We start from the raw sequence: 13,875 nt of genomic DNA on the forward strand, positions 1-13,875 counted from the left end.
CCCTGGTGGTCTAGTGGTTAGGATTCGGCGCTCTCACCGCCGCGGCCCGGGTTCGATTCCCGGTTAGGGAACTCACCATTATTGGTGATGTCCAATCCAATTCAACCCACTGTTGATAATCAATGTCAAAGTATTCATTGGGAAGGTGAATAACGAGCAAAAGTAGACTTCCATGCTTAACATTTACTGCAAAATGTCACAATTATGAAGGAATATACGTGATGTATCTTTTAATGAACCCGCCTGTTCCAAGTCACATGGTTAATAATCACTACAGCTCCCTGGTGGTCTAGTGGTTAGGATTCGGCGCTCTCACCGCCGCGGCCCGGGTTCGATTCCCGGTTAGGGAACTCACCTTTATTGGTGATGTCCAACCAAATCCAATACAACCCACTGTTGATAACCAATGTCAAAGTATTCATTGGGAAGGTGAATAACGAAGAAAAGTAGACTTCCATGCTTAACATTTACTGCAAAATGTCACAATTATGAAGGAATATATTGAGTGTATCTTTTAAAGAACCCGCCTGGTCCAAGTCACATGGTTAATAATGACTACAGCTCCCTGGTGGTCTAGTGGTTTGGATTCGGCGCTCTCACCGCCGCGGCCCGGGTTCGATTCCCCGTTAGGGAACTCACCATTATTGGTGATATCCAATTCAACCCACTGTTGATAACCAATGTCAAAGTATTCATTGGGAAGGTGAAAAACGAACAAAAGTAGACTTCCATGCTTAACATTTACTGCAAAATGTCACAATTATGAAGGAATATATGGAATGTATCTTTTAAAGATCCCGCCTGGTCCAAGTCTCATGGTTAATATTTACTACAGCTCCCTGGTGGTCTAGTGGTTAGGATTCGGCGCTCTCACCACCGCGGCCCGGGTTCGATTCCCGGTTAGGGAACTCACCTTTATTGGTGATGTCCAAGCAAATCCAATGCATCCACTGTTGATAACCAATGTCAAAGTATTCATTGGGAAGGTGAATAACGAACAAAAGTAGACTTCCATGCTTAACATTTACTGCAAAATGTCACAATTATGCAGGAATATATGTGATGTATCTTTTAAAGAACCCGCCTGTTCCAAGTCACATGGTTAATAATCACTACAGCTCCCTGGTGGTCTAGTGGTTAGGATTCGGCGCTCTCACAGCCGTGGCGCGGGTTCGATTCCCGGTTAGGGAACTCACCTTTATTGGTGATGTCCAACCAAATCCAATACAACCCACTGTTGATAACCAATGTCAAAGTATTCATTGGGAAGGTGAATAACGAAGAAAAGTAGACTTCCATGCTTAATATTTACTGCAAAATGTCACAATTATGAAGGAATATATGGAGTGTATCTTTTAAAGAACCCGCCTGGTCCAAGTCACATGGTTAATAATAACTGGAGCTCCTTGGTGGTCTAGTGGTTAGGATTCGGCGCTCTCACCGCCGCGGCCCGGGTTCGATTCCCGGTTAGGGAACTCACCATTATTGGTGATGTCCAATCCAATTCAACCCACTGTTGATAATCAATGTCAAAGTATTCATTGGGAAGGTGAATAACGAGCAAAAGTAGACTTCCATGCTTAACATTTACTGCAAAATGTCACAATTATGAAGGAATATATGGAATGTATCTTTTAAAGATCCCGCCTGGTCCAAGTCACATGGTTAATATTTAATGCAGCTCCCTGGTGGTCTAGTGGTTAGGATTCGGAGCTCTCACCGCCGTCGGCCCGGGTTCGATTCCCGGTTAGGGAACTCTGCATTATTGGTGATGTCCAATCCAATTCAACCCACTGTTGATAGTCAAAGTATTCATTGGGAAGGTGAATAACAAGCAAAAGTGGACTTCCATGCTTAACATTTACTGCAAAATGTCACAATTATGAAGGAATATACATGATGTATCTTTTAAAGAACCCGCCTGGTCCAAGTCACATGGTTAATAATGAGTACAGCTCCCTGGTGGTCTAGTGGTTAGGATTCGGCGCTCTCACCGCCACGGCCCGGGTTCGATTCCCGGTTAGGGAACTCACCATTATTGGTGATGTCCAATCCAATTCAACCCACTGTTGATAACCAATGTCAAAGTATTCATTGGGAAGGTGAAAAACGAACAAAAGTAGACTTCCATGCTTAACATTTACTGCAAAATGTCACAATTATGAAGGAATATATGGAATGTATCTTTTAAAGATCCCGCCTGGTCCAAGTCACATGGTTAATAATGACTACAGCTCCCTGGTGGTCTAGTGGTTAGGATTCGGTGCTCTCACCGCCGCGGCCCGGGTTCGATTCCCGGTTAGGGAACTCACCTTTATTGGTGATGTCCAAGCAAATCCAATGCATCCACTGTTGATAACCAATGTCAAAGTATTCATTGGGAAGGTGAATAACGAACAAAAGTAGACTTCCATGCTTAACATTTACTGCAAAATGTCACAATTATGCAGGAATATACGTGATGTATCTTTTAAAGAACCCGCCTGTTCCAAGTCACATGGTTAATAATCACTACAGCTCCCTGGTGGTCTAGTGGTTAGGATTCGGAGCTCTCACCGCCGCGGCCCGGGTTCGATTCCCGGTTAGGGAACTCACCTTTATTGGTGATGTCCAACCAAATCCAATACAACCCACTGTTGATAACCAATGTCAAAGTATTCATTGGGAAGGTGAATAATGAAGAAAAGTAGACTTCCATGCTTAACATTTACTGCAAAATGTCACAATTATGAAGGAATATATGGAGTGTATCTTTTAAAGAACCCGCCTGGTCCAAGTCACATGGTTAATAATGACTGCAGCTCCCTGGTGGTCTAGTGGTTAGGATCCGGGGCTCTCACCGCCGCGGCCCGGGTTCGATTCCCGGTTAGGGAACTCACCATTATTGGTGATGTCCAATCCAATTCAACCCACTGTTGATAATCAATGTCAAAGTATTCATTGGGAAGGTGAATAACGAGCAAAAGTAGACTTCCATGCTTAACATTTACTGCAAAATGTCACAATTATGAAGGAATATATGGAATGTGTCTTTTAAAGATCCCGCCTGGTCCAAGTCACATGGTTAATATTTAATGCAGCTCCCTGGTGGTCTAGTGGTTAGGATTCGGCGCTCTCACTGCCGCGGCCCGGGTTCGATTCCCAGTTAGGGAACTCACCTTTCTTGGTGATGTCCAAGCAAATCCAATGCATCCACTGTTGATAACCAATGTCAAAGTATTCATTGGGAAGGTGAATAACGAACAAAAGTAGACTTCCATGCTTAACATTTACTGCAAAATGTCACAATTATGAAGGAATATATGGAGTGTATCTTTTAAAGAACCCGCCTGGTCCAAGTCACATGGTTAATAATGACTACAGCTCCCTGGTGGTCTAGTGGTTAGGATTCGGCGCTCTCACCGACGCGGCCCGGGTTCGATTCCCGGTTAGGGAACTCACCTTTATTGGTGATGTCCAAGCAAATCCAATGCATCCACTGTTGATAACCAATGTCAAAGTATTCATTGGGAAGGTGAATAACGAACAAAAGTAGACTTCCATGCTTATCATTTACTGCAAAATGTCACAATTATGCAGGAATATACGTGATGTATCTTTTAAAGAACCCGCCTGTTCCAAGTCACATGGTTAATAATCACTACAGCTCCCTGGTGGTCTAGTGGTTAGGATTCGGCGCTCTCACCGCCGCGGCCCGGGTTCGATTCCCGGTTAGGGAACTCACCTTTATTGGTGATGTCCAACCAAATCCAATACAACCCACTGTTGATAACCAATGTCAAAGTATTCATTGGGAAGGTGAATAACGAAGAAAAGTAGACTTCCATGCTTAACATTTACTGCAAAATGTCACAATTATGAAGCAATATATGGAGTGTATCTTTTAAAGAACCCGCCTGGTCCAAGTCACATGGTTAACAATGTCTGCAGCTCCCTGGTGGTGTAGTGGTTAGGACTCTGCGCTCTCACCGCCGCGGCCCGGGTTCGATTCCCGGTTAGGGAACTCACCATTATTGGTGATGTCCAATCCAATTCAACCCACTGTTGATAACCAATGTCAAAGTATTCATTGGGAAGGTGAATAACGAAGAAAAGTAGACTTCCATGCTTAACATTTACTGCAAAATGTCACAATTATGAAGGAATATATTGAGTGTATCTTTTAAAGAACCCGCCTGGTCCAAGTCACATGGTTAATAATGACTACAGCTCCCTGGTGGTCTAGTGGTTAGGTTTCGGCGCTCTCACCGCCGCGGGCCGGGTTCGATTTCCGGTTAGGGAACTCACCTTTATTGGTGATGTCCAAGCAAATCCAATGCATCCACTGTTGATAACCAATGTCAAAGTATTCATTGGGAAGGTGAATAACGAACAAAAGTAGACTTCCATGCTTAACATTTACTGCAAAATGTCACAATTATGCAGGAATATACGTGATGTATCTTTTAAAGAACCCGCCTGTTCCAAGTCACATGGTTAATAATCACTACAGCTCCCTGGTGGTCTAGTGGTTAGGATTCGGCGCTCTCACCGCCGCGGCCCGGGTTCGATTCCCGGTTAGGGAATTCACCTTTATTGGTGATGTCCAACCAAATCCAATACAACCCACTGTTGATAACCAATGTCAAAGTATTCATTGGGAAGGTGAATAACGAAGAAAAGTAGACTTCCATGCTTAACATTTACTGCAAAATGTCACAATTATGAAGGAATATATGGAGTGTATCTTTTAAAGAACCCGCCTGGTCCAAGTCACATGGTTAATAATGACTGCAGCTCCCTGGTGGTCTAGTGGTTAGGATTCGGAGCTCTCACCGCCGCGGCCCGGGTTCGATTCCCGGTTAGGGAACTCACCATTATTGGTGATGTCCAATCCAATTCAACCCACTGTTGATAATCAATGTCAAAGTATTCATTGGGAAGGTGAATAACGAGCAAAAGTAGACTTCCATGCTTAACATTTACTGCAAAATGTCACAATTATGAAAGAATATATGGAATGTGTCTTTTAAAGATCCCGCCTGGTCCAAGTCACATGGTTAATATTTAATGCAGCTCCCTGGTGGTCTAGTGGTTAGGATTCGGCGCTCTCACTGCCGCGGCCCGGGTTCGATTCCCAGTTAGGGAACTCACCTTTCTTGGTGATGTCCAAGCAAATCCAATGCATCCACTGTTGATAACCAATGTCAAAGTATTCATTGGGAAGGTGAATAACGAACAAAAGTAGACTTCCATGCTTAACATTTACTGCAAAATGTCACAATTATGAAGGAATATATGGAGTGTATCTTTTAAAGAACCCGCCTGGTCCCAGTCACATGGTTAATAATGACTACAGCTCCCTGGTGGTCTAGTGGTTAGGATTCAGCGCTCTCACCGACGCGGCCCGGGTTCGATTCCCGGTTAGGGAACTCACCTTTATTGGTGATGTCCAAGCAAATCCAATGCATCCACTGTTGATAACCAATGTCAAAGTATTCATTGGGAAGGTGAATAACGAACAAAAGTAGACTTCCATGCTTAACATTTACTGCAAAATGTCACAATTATGCAGGAATATACGTGATGTATCTTTTAAAGAACCCGCCTGTTCCAAGTCACATGGTTAATAATCACTACAGCTCCCTGGTGGTCTAGTGGTTAGGATTCGGCGCTCTCACCGCCGCGGCCCGGGTTCGATTCCCGGTTAGGGAACTCACCTTTATTGGTGATGTCCAACCAAATCCAATACAACCCACTGTTGATAACCAATGTCAAAGTATTCATTGGGAAGGTGAATAACGAAGAAAAGTAGACTTCCATGCTTAACATTTACTGCAAAATGTCACAATTATGAAGCAATATATGGAGTGTATCTTTTAAAGAACCCGCCTGGTCCAAGTCACATGGTTAACAATGTCTGCAGCTCCCTGGTGGTGTAGTGGTTAGGACTCTGCGCTCTCACCGCCGCGGCCAGGGTTCGATTCCCGGTTAGGGAACTCACCATTATTGGTGATGTCCAATCCAATTCAACCCACTGTTGATAACCAATGTCAAAGTATTCATTGGGAAGGTGAATAACGAAGAAAAGTAGACTTCCATGCTTAACATTTACTGCAAAATGTCACAATTATGAAGGAATATATTGAGTGTATCTTTTAAAGAACCCGCCTGGTCCAAGTCACATGGTTAATAATGACTACAGCTCCCTGGTGGTCTAGTGGTTAGGATTCGGCGCTCTCACCGCCGCGGGCCGGGTTCGATTTCCGGTTAGGGAACTCACCATTATTGGTGATGTCCAATCCATTTCAACCCACTGTTGATAACCAATGTCAAAGTATTCATTGGGAAGGTGAATAACGAACAAAAGTAGACTTCCATGCTTAACATTTACTGCAAAATGTCACAATTATGCAGGAATATACGTGATGTATCTTTTAAAGAACCCGCCTGTTCCAAGTCACATGGTTAATATCCACTACAGCTCCCTGGTGGTCTAGTGGTTAGGATTCGGCGCTCTCACCGCCGCGGCCCGGGTTCGATTCCCGGTTAGGGAACTCACCATTATTGGTGATGTCCAATCCAATTCAACCCACTGTTGATAATCAATGTCAAAGTATTCATTGGGAAGGTGAATAACGAGCAAAAGTAGACTTCCATGCTTAACATTTACTGCAAAATGTCACAATTATGAAGGAATATATGGAATGTATCTTTTAAAGATCCCGCCTGGTCCAAGTCACATGGTTAATGTTTAATGCAGCTCCCTGGTGGTCTAGTGGTTAGGATTCGGCGCTCTCACCGCCGCGGCCCGGGTTCGATTCCCAGTTAGTGAACTCACCTTTCTTGGTGATGTCCAAGCAAATCCAATGCATCCACTGTTGATAACCAATGTCAAAGTATTCATTGGGAAGGTGAATAACGAACAAAAGTAGACTTCCATGCTTAACATTTACTGCAAAATGTCACAATTATGCAGGAATATATGTGATGTATCTTTTAAAGAACCCGCCTGTTCCAAGTCACATGGTTAATAATCACTACAGCTCCCTGGTGGTCTAGTGGTTAGGATTCGGCGCTCTCACCGCCGTGGCCCGGGTTCGATTCCCGGTTAGGGAACTCACCTTTATTGGTGATGTCCAACCAAATCCAATACAACCCACTGTTGATAACCAATGTCAAAGTATTCATTGGGAAGGTGAATAACGAAGAAAAGTAGACTTCCATGCTTAACATTTACTGCAAAATGTCACAATTATGAAGGAATATATGGAGTGTATCTTTTAAAGAACCCGCCTGGTCCAAGTCACATGGTTAATAATAACTGCAGCTCCTTGGTGGTCTAGTGGTTAGGATTCGGCGCTCTCACCGCCGCGGCCCGGGTTCGATTCCTGGTTAGGGAACTCACCATTATTGGTGATGTCCAATCCAATTCAACCCACTGTTGATAATCAATGTCAAAGTATTCATTGGGAAGGTGAATAACGAGCAAAAGTAGACTTCCATGCTTAACATTTACTGCAAAATGTCACAATTATGAAGGAATATATGGAATGTATCTTTTAAAGATCCCGCCTGGTCCAAGTCACATGGTTAATATTTAATGCAGCTCCCTGGTGGTCTAGTGGTTAGGATTCGGCGCTCTCACCGCCGTCGGCCCGGGTTCGATTCCCGGTTAGGGAACTCTGCATTATTGGTGATGTCCAATTCAACCCACTGTTGATAGTCAAAGTATTCATTGGGAAGGTGAATAACGAGCAAAAGTGGACTTCCATGCTTAACATTTACTGCAAAATGTCACAATTATGAAGGAATATACATGATGTATCTTTTAAAGAACCCGCCTGTTCCAAGTCACATGGTTAATAATCACTACAGCTCCCTGGTGGTCTAGTGGTTAGGATTCGGCGCTCTCACCGCCGCGGCCCGGGTTCGATTCCCGGTTAGGGAACTCACCTTTATTGGTGATGTCCAATTCAACCCACTGTTGATAACCAATGCCAAAGTATTCATTGGGAAGGTGAATAACGAACAAAAGTAGACTTCCATGCTTAATATTTATTGCAAAATGTCACAATTATGAAGGAATATATGGAGTGTATCTTTTAAAGAACCCGCCTGGTCCAAGTCACATGGTTAATAATGACTACAGCTCGCTGGTGGTCTAGTGGTTAGGATTCGGCGCTCTCACCGCCGCGGCCCGGGTTCGATTCCCGGTTAGGGAACTCACCTTTATTGGTGATGTCCAAGCAAATCCAATGCATCCACTGTTGATAACCAATGTCAAAGTATTCATTGGGAAGGTGAATAACGAACAAAAGTAGACTTCCATGCTTAACATTTACTGCAAAATGTCACAATTATGCAGGAATATACGTGATGTATCTTTTAAAGAACCCGCCTGTTCCAAGTCACATGGTTAATAATCACTGCAGCTCCCTGGTGGTCTAGTGGTTAGGATTCGGCGCTCTCACCGCCGCGGCCCGGGTTCGATTCCCGGTTAGGGAACTCACCTTTATTGGTGATGTCCAAGCAAATCCAATGCATCCACTGTTGATAACCAATGTCAAAGTATTCATTGGGAAGGTGAATAACGAACAAAAGTAGACTTCCATGCTTAACATTTACTGCAAAATGTCACAATTATGAAGGAATATATCGAGTGTATCTTTTAAAGAACCCGCCTGGTCCAATTCACATGGTTAATAATGACTACAGCTCCCTGGTGGTCTAGTGGTTAGGATTCGGCGCTCTCACCGCCGCGGCCCGGGTTCGATTCCCGGTTAGGGAACTCACCATTATTGGTGATGTCCAATCCAATTCAACCCACTGTTGATAATCAATGTCAAAGTATTCATTGGGAAGGTGAATAACGAGCAAAAGTAGACTTCCATGCTTAACATTTACTGCAAAATGTCACAATTATGAAGGAATATACGTGATGTATCTTTTAAAGAACCCGCCTGTTCCAAGTCACATGGTTAATAATCACTACAGCTCCCTGGTGGTCTAGTGGTTAGGATTCGGCGCTCTCACCGCCGCGGCCCGGGTTCGATTCCCGGTTAGGGAACTCACCTTTATTGGTGATGTCCAACCAAATCCAATACAACCCACTGTTGATAACCAATGTCAAAGTATTCATTGGGAAGGTGAATAACGAAGAAAAGTAGACTTCCATGCTTAACATTTACTGCAAAATGTCACAATTATGAAGGAATATATTGAGTGTATCTTTTAAAGAACCCGCCTGGTCCAAGTCACATGGTTAATAATGACTACAGCTCCCTGGTGGTCTAGTGGTTTGGATTCGGCGCTCTCACCGCCGCGGCCCGGGTTCGATTCCCCGTTAGGGAACTCACCATTATTGGTGATATCCAATTCAACCCACTGTTGATAACCAATGTCAAAGTATTCATTGGGAAGGTGAAAAACGAACAAAAGTAGACTTCCATGCTTAACATTTACTGCAAAATGTCACAATTATGAAGGAATATATGGAATGTATCTTTTAAAGATCCCGCCTGGTCCAAGTCTCATGGTTAATATTTACTACAGCTCCCTGGTGGTCTAGTGGTTAGGATTCGGCGCTCTCACCACCGCGGCCCGGGTTCGATTCCCGGTTAGGGAACTCACCTTTATTGGTGATGTCCAAGCAAATCCAATGCATCCACTGTTGATAACCAATGTCAAAGTATTCATTGGGAAGGTGAATAACGAACAAAAGTAGACTTCCATGCTTAACATTTACTGCAAAATGTCACAATTATGCAGGAATATATGTGATGTATCTTTTAAAGAACCCGCCTGTTCCAAGTCACATGGTTAATAATCACTACAGCTCCCTGGTGGTCTAGTGGTTAGGATTCGGCGCTCTCACAGCCGTGGCGCGGGTTCGATTCCCGGTTAGGGAACTCACCTTTATTGGTGATGTCCAACCAAATCCAATACAACCCACTGTTGATAACCAATGTCAAAGTATTCATTGGGAAGGTGAATAACGAAGAAAAGTAGACTTCCATGCTTAATATTTACTGCAAAATGTCACAATTATGAAGGAATATATGGAGTGTATCTTTTAAAGAACCCGCCTGGTCCAAGTCACATGGTTAATAATAACTGGAGCTCCTTGGTGGTCTAGTGGTTAGGATTCGGCGCTCTCACCGCCGCGGCCCGGGTTCGATTCCCGGTTAGGGAACTCACCATTATTGGTGATGTCCAATCCAATTCAACCCACTGTTGATAATCAATGTCAAAGTATTCATTGGGAAGGTGAATAACGAGCAAAAGTAGACTTCCATGCTTAACATTTACTGCAAAATGTCACAATTATGAAGGAATATATGGAATGTATCTTTTAAAGATCCCGCCTGGTCCAAGTCACATGGTTAATATTTAATGCAGCTCCCTGGTGGTCTAGTGGTTAGGATTCGGAGCTCTCACCGCCGTCGGCCCGGGTTCGATTCCCGGTTAGGGAACTCTGCATTATTGGTGATGTCCAATCCAATTCAACCCACTGTTGATAGTCAAAGTATTCATTGGGAAGGTGAATAACGAGCAAAAGTGGACTTCCATGCTTAACATTTACTGCAAAATGTCACAATTATGAAGGAATATACATGATGTATCTTTTAAAGAACCCGCCTGGTCCAAGTCACATGGTTAATAATGAGTACAGCTCCCTGGTGGTCTAGTGGTTAGGATTCGGCGCTCTCACCGCCACGGCCCGGGTTCGATTCCCGGTTAGGGAACTCACCATTATTGGTGATGTCCAATCCAATTCAACCCACTGTTGATAACCAATGTCAAAGTATTCATTGGGAAGGTGAAAAACGAACAAAAGTAGACTTCCATGCTTAACATTTACTGCAAAATGTCACAATTATGAAGGAATATATGGAATGTATCTTTTAAAGATCCCGCCTGGTCCAAGTCACATGGTTAATAATGACTACAGCTCCCTGGTGGTCTAGTGGTTAGGATTCGGTGCTCTCACCGCCGCGGCCCGGGTTCGATTCCCGGTTAGGGAACTCACCTTTATTGGTGATGTCCAAGCAAATCCAATGCATCCACTGTTGATAACCAATGTCAAAGTATTCATTGGGAAGGTGAATAACGAACAAAAGTAGACTTCCATGCTTAACATTTACTGCAAAATGTCACAATTATGCAGGAATATACGTGATGTATCTTTTAAAGAACCCGCCTGTTCCAAGTCACATGGTTAATAATCACTACAGCTCCCTGGTGGTCTAGTGGTTAGGATTCGGAGCTCTCACCGCCGCGGCCCGGGTTCGATTCCCGGTTAGGGAACTCACCTTTATTGGTGATGTCCAACCAAATCCAATACAACCCACTGTTGATAACCAATGTCAAAGTATTCATTGGGAAGGTGAATAATGAAGAAAAGTAGACTTCCATGCTTAACATTTACTGCAAAATGTCACAATTATGAAGGAATATATGGAGTGTATCTTTTAAAGAACCCGCCTGTTCCAAGTCACATGGTTAATAATCACTACAGCTCCCTGGTGGTCTAGTGGTTAGGATTCGGCGCTCTCACCGCCGTGGCCCGGGTTCGATTCCCGGTTAGGGAACTCACCTTTATTGGTGATGTCCAACCAAATCCAATACAACCCACTGTTGATAACCAATGTCAAAGTATTCATTGGGAAGGTGAATAACGAAGAAAAGTAGACTTCCATGCTTAACATTTACTGCAAAATGTCACAATTATGAAGGAATATATGGAGTGTATCTTTTAAAGAACCCGCCTGGTCCAAGTCACATGGTTAATAATAACTGCAGCTCCTTGGTGGTCTAGTGGTTAGGATTCGGCGCTCTCACCGCCGCGGCCCGGGTTCGATTCCTGGTTAGGGAACTCACCATTATTGGTGATGTCCAATCCAATTCAACCCACTGTTGATAATCAATGTCAAAGTATTCATTGGGAAGGTGAATAACGAGCAAAAGTAGACTTCCATGCTTAACATTTACTGCAAAATGTCACAATTATGAAGGAATATATGGAATGTATCTTTTAAAGATCCCGCCTGGTCCAAGTCACATGGTTAATATTTAATGCAGCTCCCTGGTGGTCTAGTGGTTAGGATTCGGCGCTCTCACCGCCGTCGGCCCGGGTTCGATTCCCGGTTAGGGAACTCTGCATTATTGGTGATGTCCAATTCAACCCACTGTTGATAGTCAAAGTATTCATTGGGAAGGTGAATAACGAGCAAAAGTGGACTTCCATGCTTAACATTTACTGCAAAATGTCACAATTATGAAGGAATATACATGATGTATCTTTTAAAGAACCCGCCTGTTCCAAGTCACATGGTTAATAATCACTACAGCTCCCTGGTGGTCTAGTGGTTAGGATTCGGCGCTCTCACCGCCGCGGCCCGGGTTCGATTCCCGGTTAGGGAACTCACCTTTATTGGTGATGTCCAATTCAACCCACTGTTGATAACCAATGTCAAAGTATTCATTGGGAAGGTGAATAACGAACAAAAGTAGACTTCCATGCTTAATATTTATTGCAAAATGTCACAATTATGAAGGAATATATGGAGTGTATCTTTTAAAGAACCCGCCTGGTCCAAGTCACATGGTTAATAATGACTACAGCTCGCTGGTGGTCTAGTGGTTAGGATTCGGCGCTCTCACCGCCGCGGCCCGGGTTCGATTCCCGGTTAGGGAACTCACCTTTATTGGTGATGTCCAAGCAAATCCAATGCATCCACTGTTGATAACCAATGTCAAAGTATTCATTGGGAAGGTGAATAACGAACAAAAGTAGACTTCCATGCTTAACATTTACTGCAAAATGTCACAATTATGCAGGAATATACGTGATGTATCTTTTAAAGAACCCGCCTGTTCCAAGTCACATGGTTAATAATCACTGCAGCTCCCTGGTGGTCTAGTGGTTAGGATTCGGCGCTCTCACCGCCGCGGCCCGGGTTCGATTCCCGGTTAGGGAACTCACCTTTATTGGTGATGTCCAAGCAAATCCAATGCATCCACTGTTGATAACCAATGTCAAAGTATTCATTGGGAAGGTGAATAACGAACAAAAGTAGACTTCCATGCTTAACATTTACTGCAAAATGTCACAATTATGAAGGAATATATCGAGTGTATCTTTTAAAGAACCCGCCTGGTCCAATTCACATGGTTAATAATGACTACAGCTCCCTGGTGGTCTAGTGGTTAGGATTCGGCGCTCTCACCGCCGCGGCCCGGGTTCGATTCCCGGTTAGGGAACTCACCATTATTGGTGATGTCCAATCCAATTCAACCCACTGTTGATAATCAATGTCAAAGTATTCATTGGGAAGGTGAATAACGAGCAAAAGTAGACTTCCATGCTTAACATTTACTGCAAAATGTCACAATTATGAAGGAATATACGTGATGTATCTTTTAAAGAACCCGCCTGTTCCAAGTCACATGGTTAATAATCACTACAGCTCCCTGGTGGTCTAGTGGTTAGGATTCGGCGCTCTCACCGCCGCGGCCCGGGTTCGATTCCCGGTTAGGGAACTCACCTTTATTGGTGATGTCCAACCAAATCCAATACAACCCACTGTTGATAACCAATGTCAAAGTATTCATTGGGAAGGTGAATAACGAAGAAAAGTAGACTTCCATGCTTAACATTTACTGCAAAATGTCACAATTATGAAGGAATATATTGAGTGTATCTTTTAAAGAACCCGCCTGGTCCAAGTCACATGGTTAATAATGACTACAGCTCCCTGGTGGTCTAGTGGTTTGGATTCGGCGCTCTCACCGCCGCGGCCCGGGTTCGATTCCCCGTTAGGGAACTCACCATTATTGGTGATATCCAATTCAACCCACTGTTGATAACCAATGTCAAAGTATTCATTGGGA

The 13,875-nt window shown here is 43.7% G+C and overlaps 1 protein-coding gene and 9 non-coding genes across 10 annotated transcripts in view; 9 read left to right on the forward strand and 1 right to left on the reverse strand.

The window, feature by feature from the left end:
- The window catches only part of eogt (EGF domain-specific O-linked N-acetylglucosamine (GlcNAc) transferase), a gene marked incomplete at its 3' end in the record, with an annotated part of 164,772 nt that overhangs the window by 27,019 nt on the left and 123,878 nt on the right, over positions 1–13,875 (reverse strand). The window lies entirely within an intron of this gene.
- Positions 7,027–7,098, forward strand: AC3HAE_009742 (transfer RNA glutamic acid (anticodon CUC)). The gene has a single exon. It is a non-coding gene; the product is annotated as a tRNA-Glu (tRNA).
- Positions 8,416–8,487, forward strand: AC3HAE_009864 (transfer RNA glutamic acid (anticodon CUC)). Its single transcript has one exon. It is a non-coding gene; the product is annotated as a tRNA-Glu (tRNA).
- AC3HAE_009380 (transfer RNA glutamic acid (anticodon CUC)) lies at positions 8,699–8,770 on the forward strand. The gene has a single exon. It is a non-coding gene; the product is annotated as a tRNA-Glu (tRNA).
- AC3HAE_009392 (transfer RNA glutamic acid (anticodon CUC)) lies at positions 8,978–9,049 on the forward strand. Its single transcript has one exon. It is a non-coding gene; the product is annotated as a tRNA-Glu (tRNA).
- On the forward strand, positions 11,502–11,573 carry AC3HAE_009404 (transfer RNA glutamic acid (anticodon CUC)). Its single transcript has one exon. It is a non-coding gene; the product is annotated as a tRNA-Glu (tRNA).
- On the forward strand, positions 12,334–12,405 carry AC3HAE_009416 (transfer RNA glutamic acid (anticodon CUC)). The gene has a single exon. It is a non-coding gene; the product is annotated as a tRNA-Glu (tRNA).
- On the forward strand, positions 12,891–12,962 carry AC3HAE_009428 (transfer RNA glutamic acid (anticodon CUC)). Its single transcript has one exon. It is a non-coding gene; the product is annotated as a tRNA-Glu (tRNA).
- Positions 13,174–13,245, forward strand: AC3HAE_009440 (transfer RNA glutamic acid (anticodon CUC)). Its single transcript has one exon. It is a non-coding gene; the product is annotated as a tRNA-Glu (tRNA).
- AC3HAE_009452 (transfer RNA glutamic acid (anticodon CUC)) lies at positions 13,453–13,524 on the forward strand. The gene has a single exon. It is a non-coding gene; the product is annotated as a tRNA-Glu (tRNA).

The sequence above is a fragment of the Micromesistius poutassou genome (assembly GCF_964030765.1).
Source record: "Micromesistius poutassou genome assembly, chromosome: 2".
NCBI classification, from domain to species: Eukaryota; Metazoa; Chordata; class Actinopteri; order Gadiformes; family Gadidae; genus Micromesistius; species Micromesistius poutassou.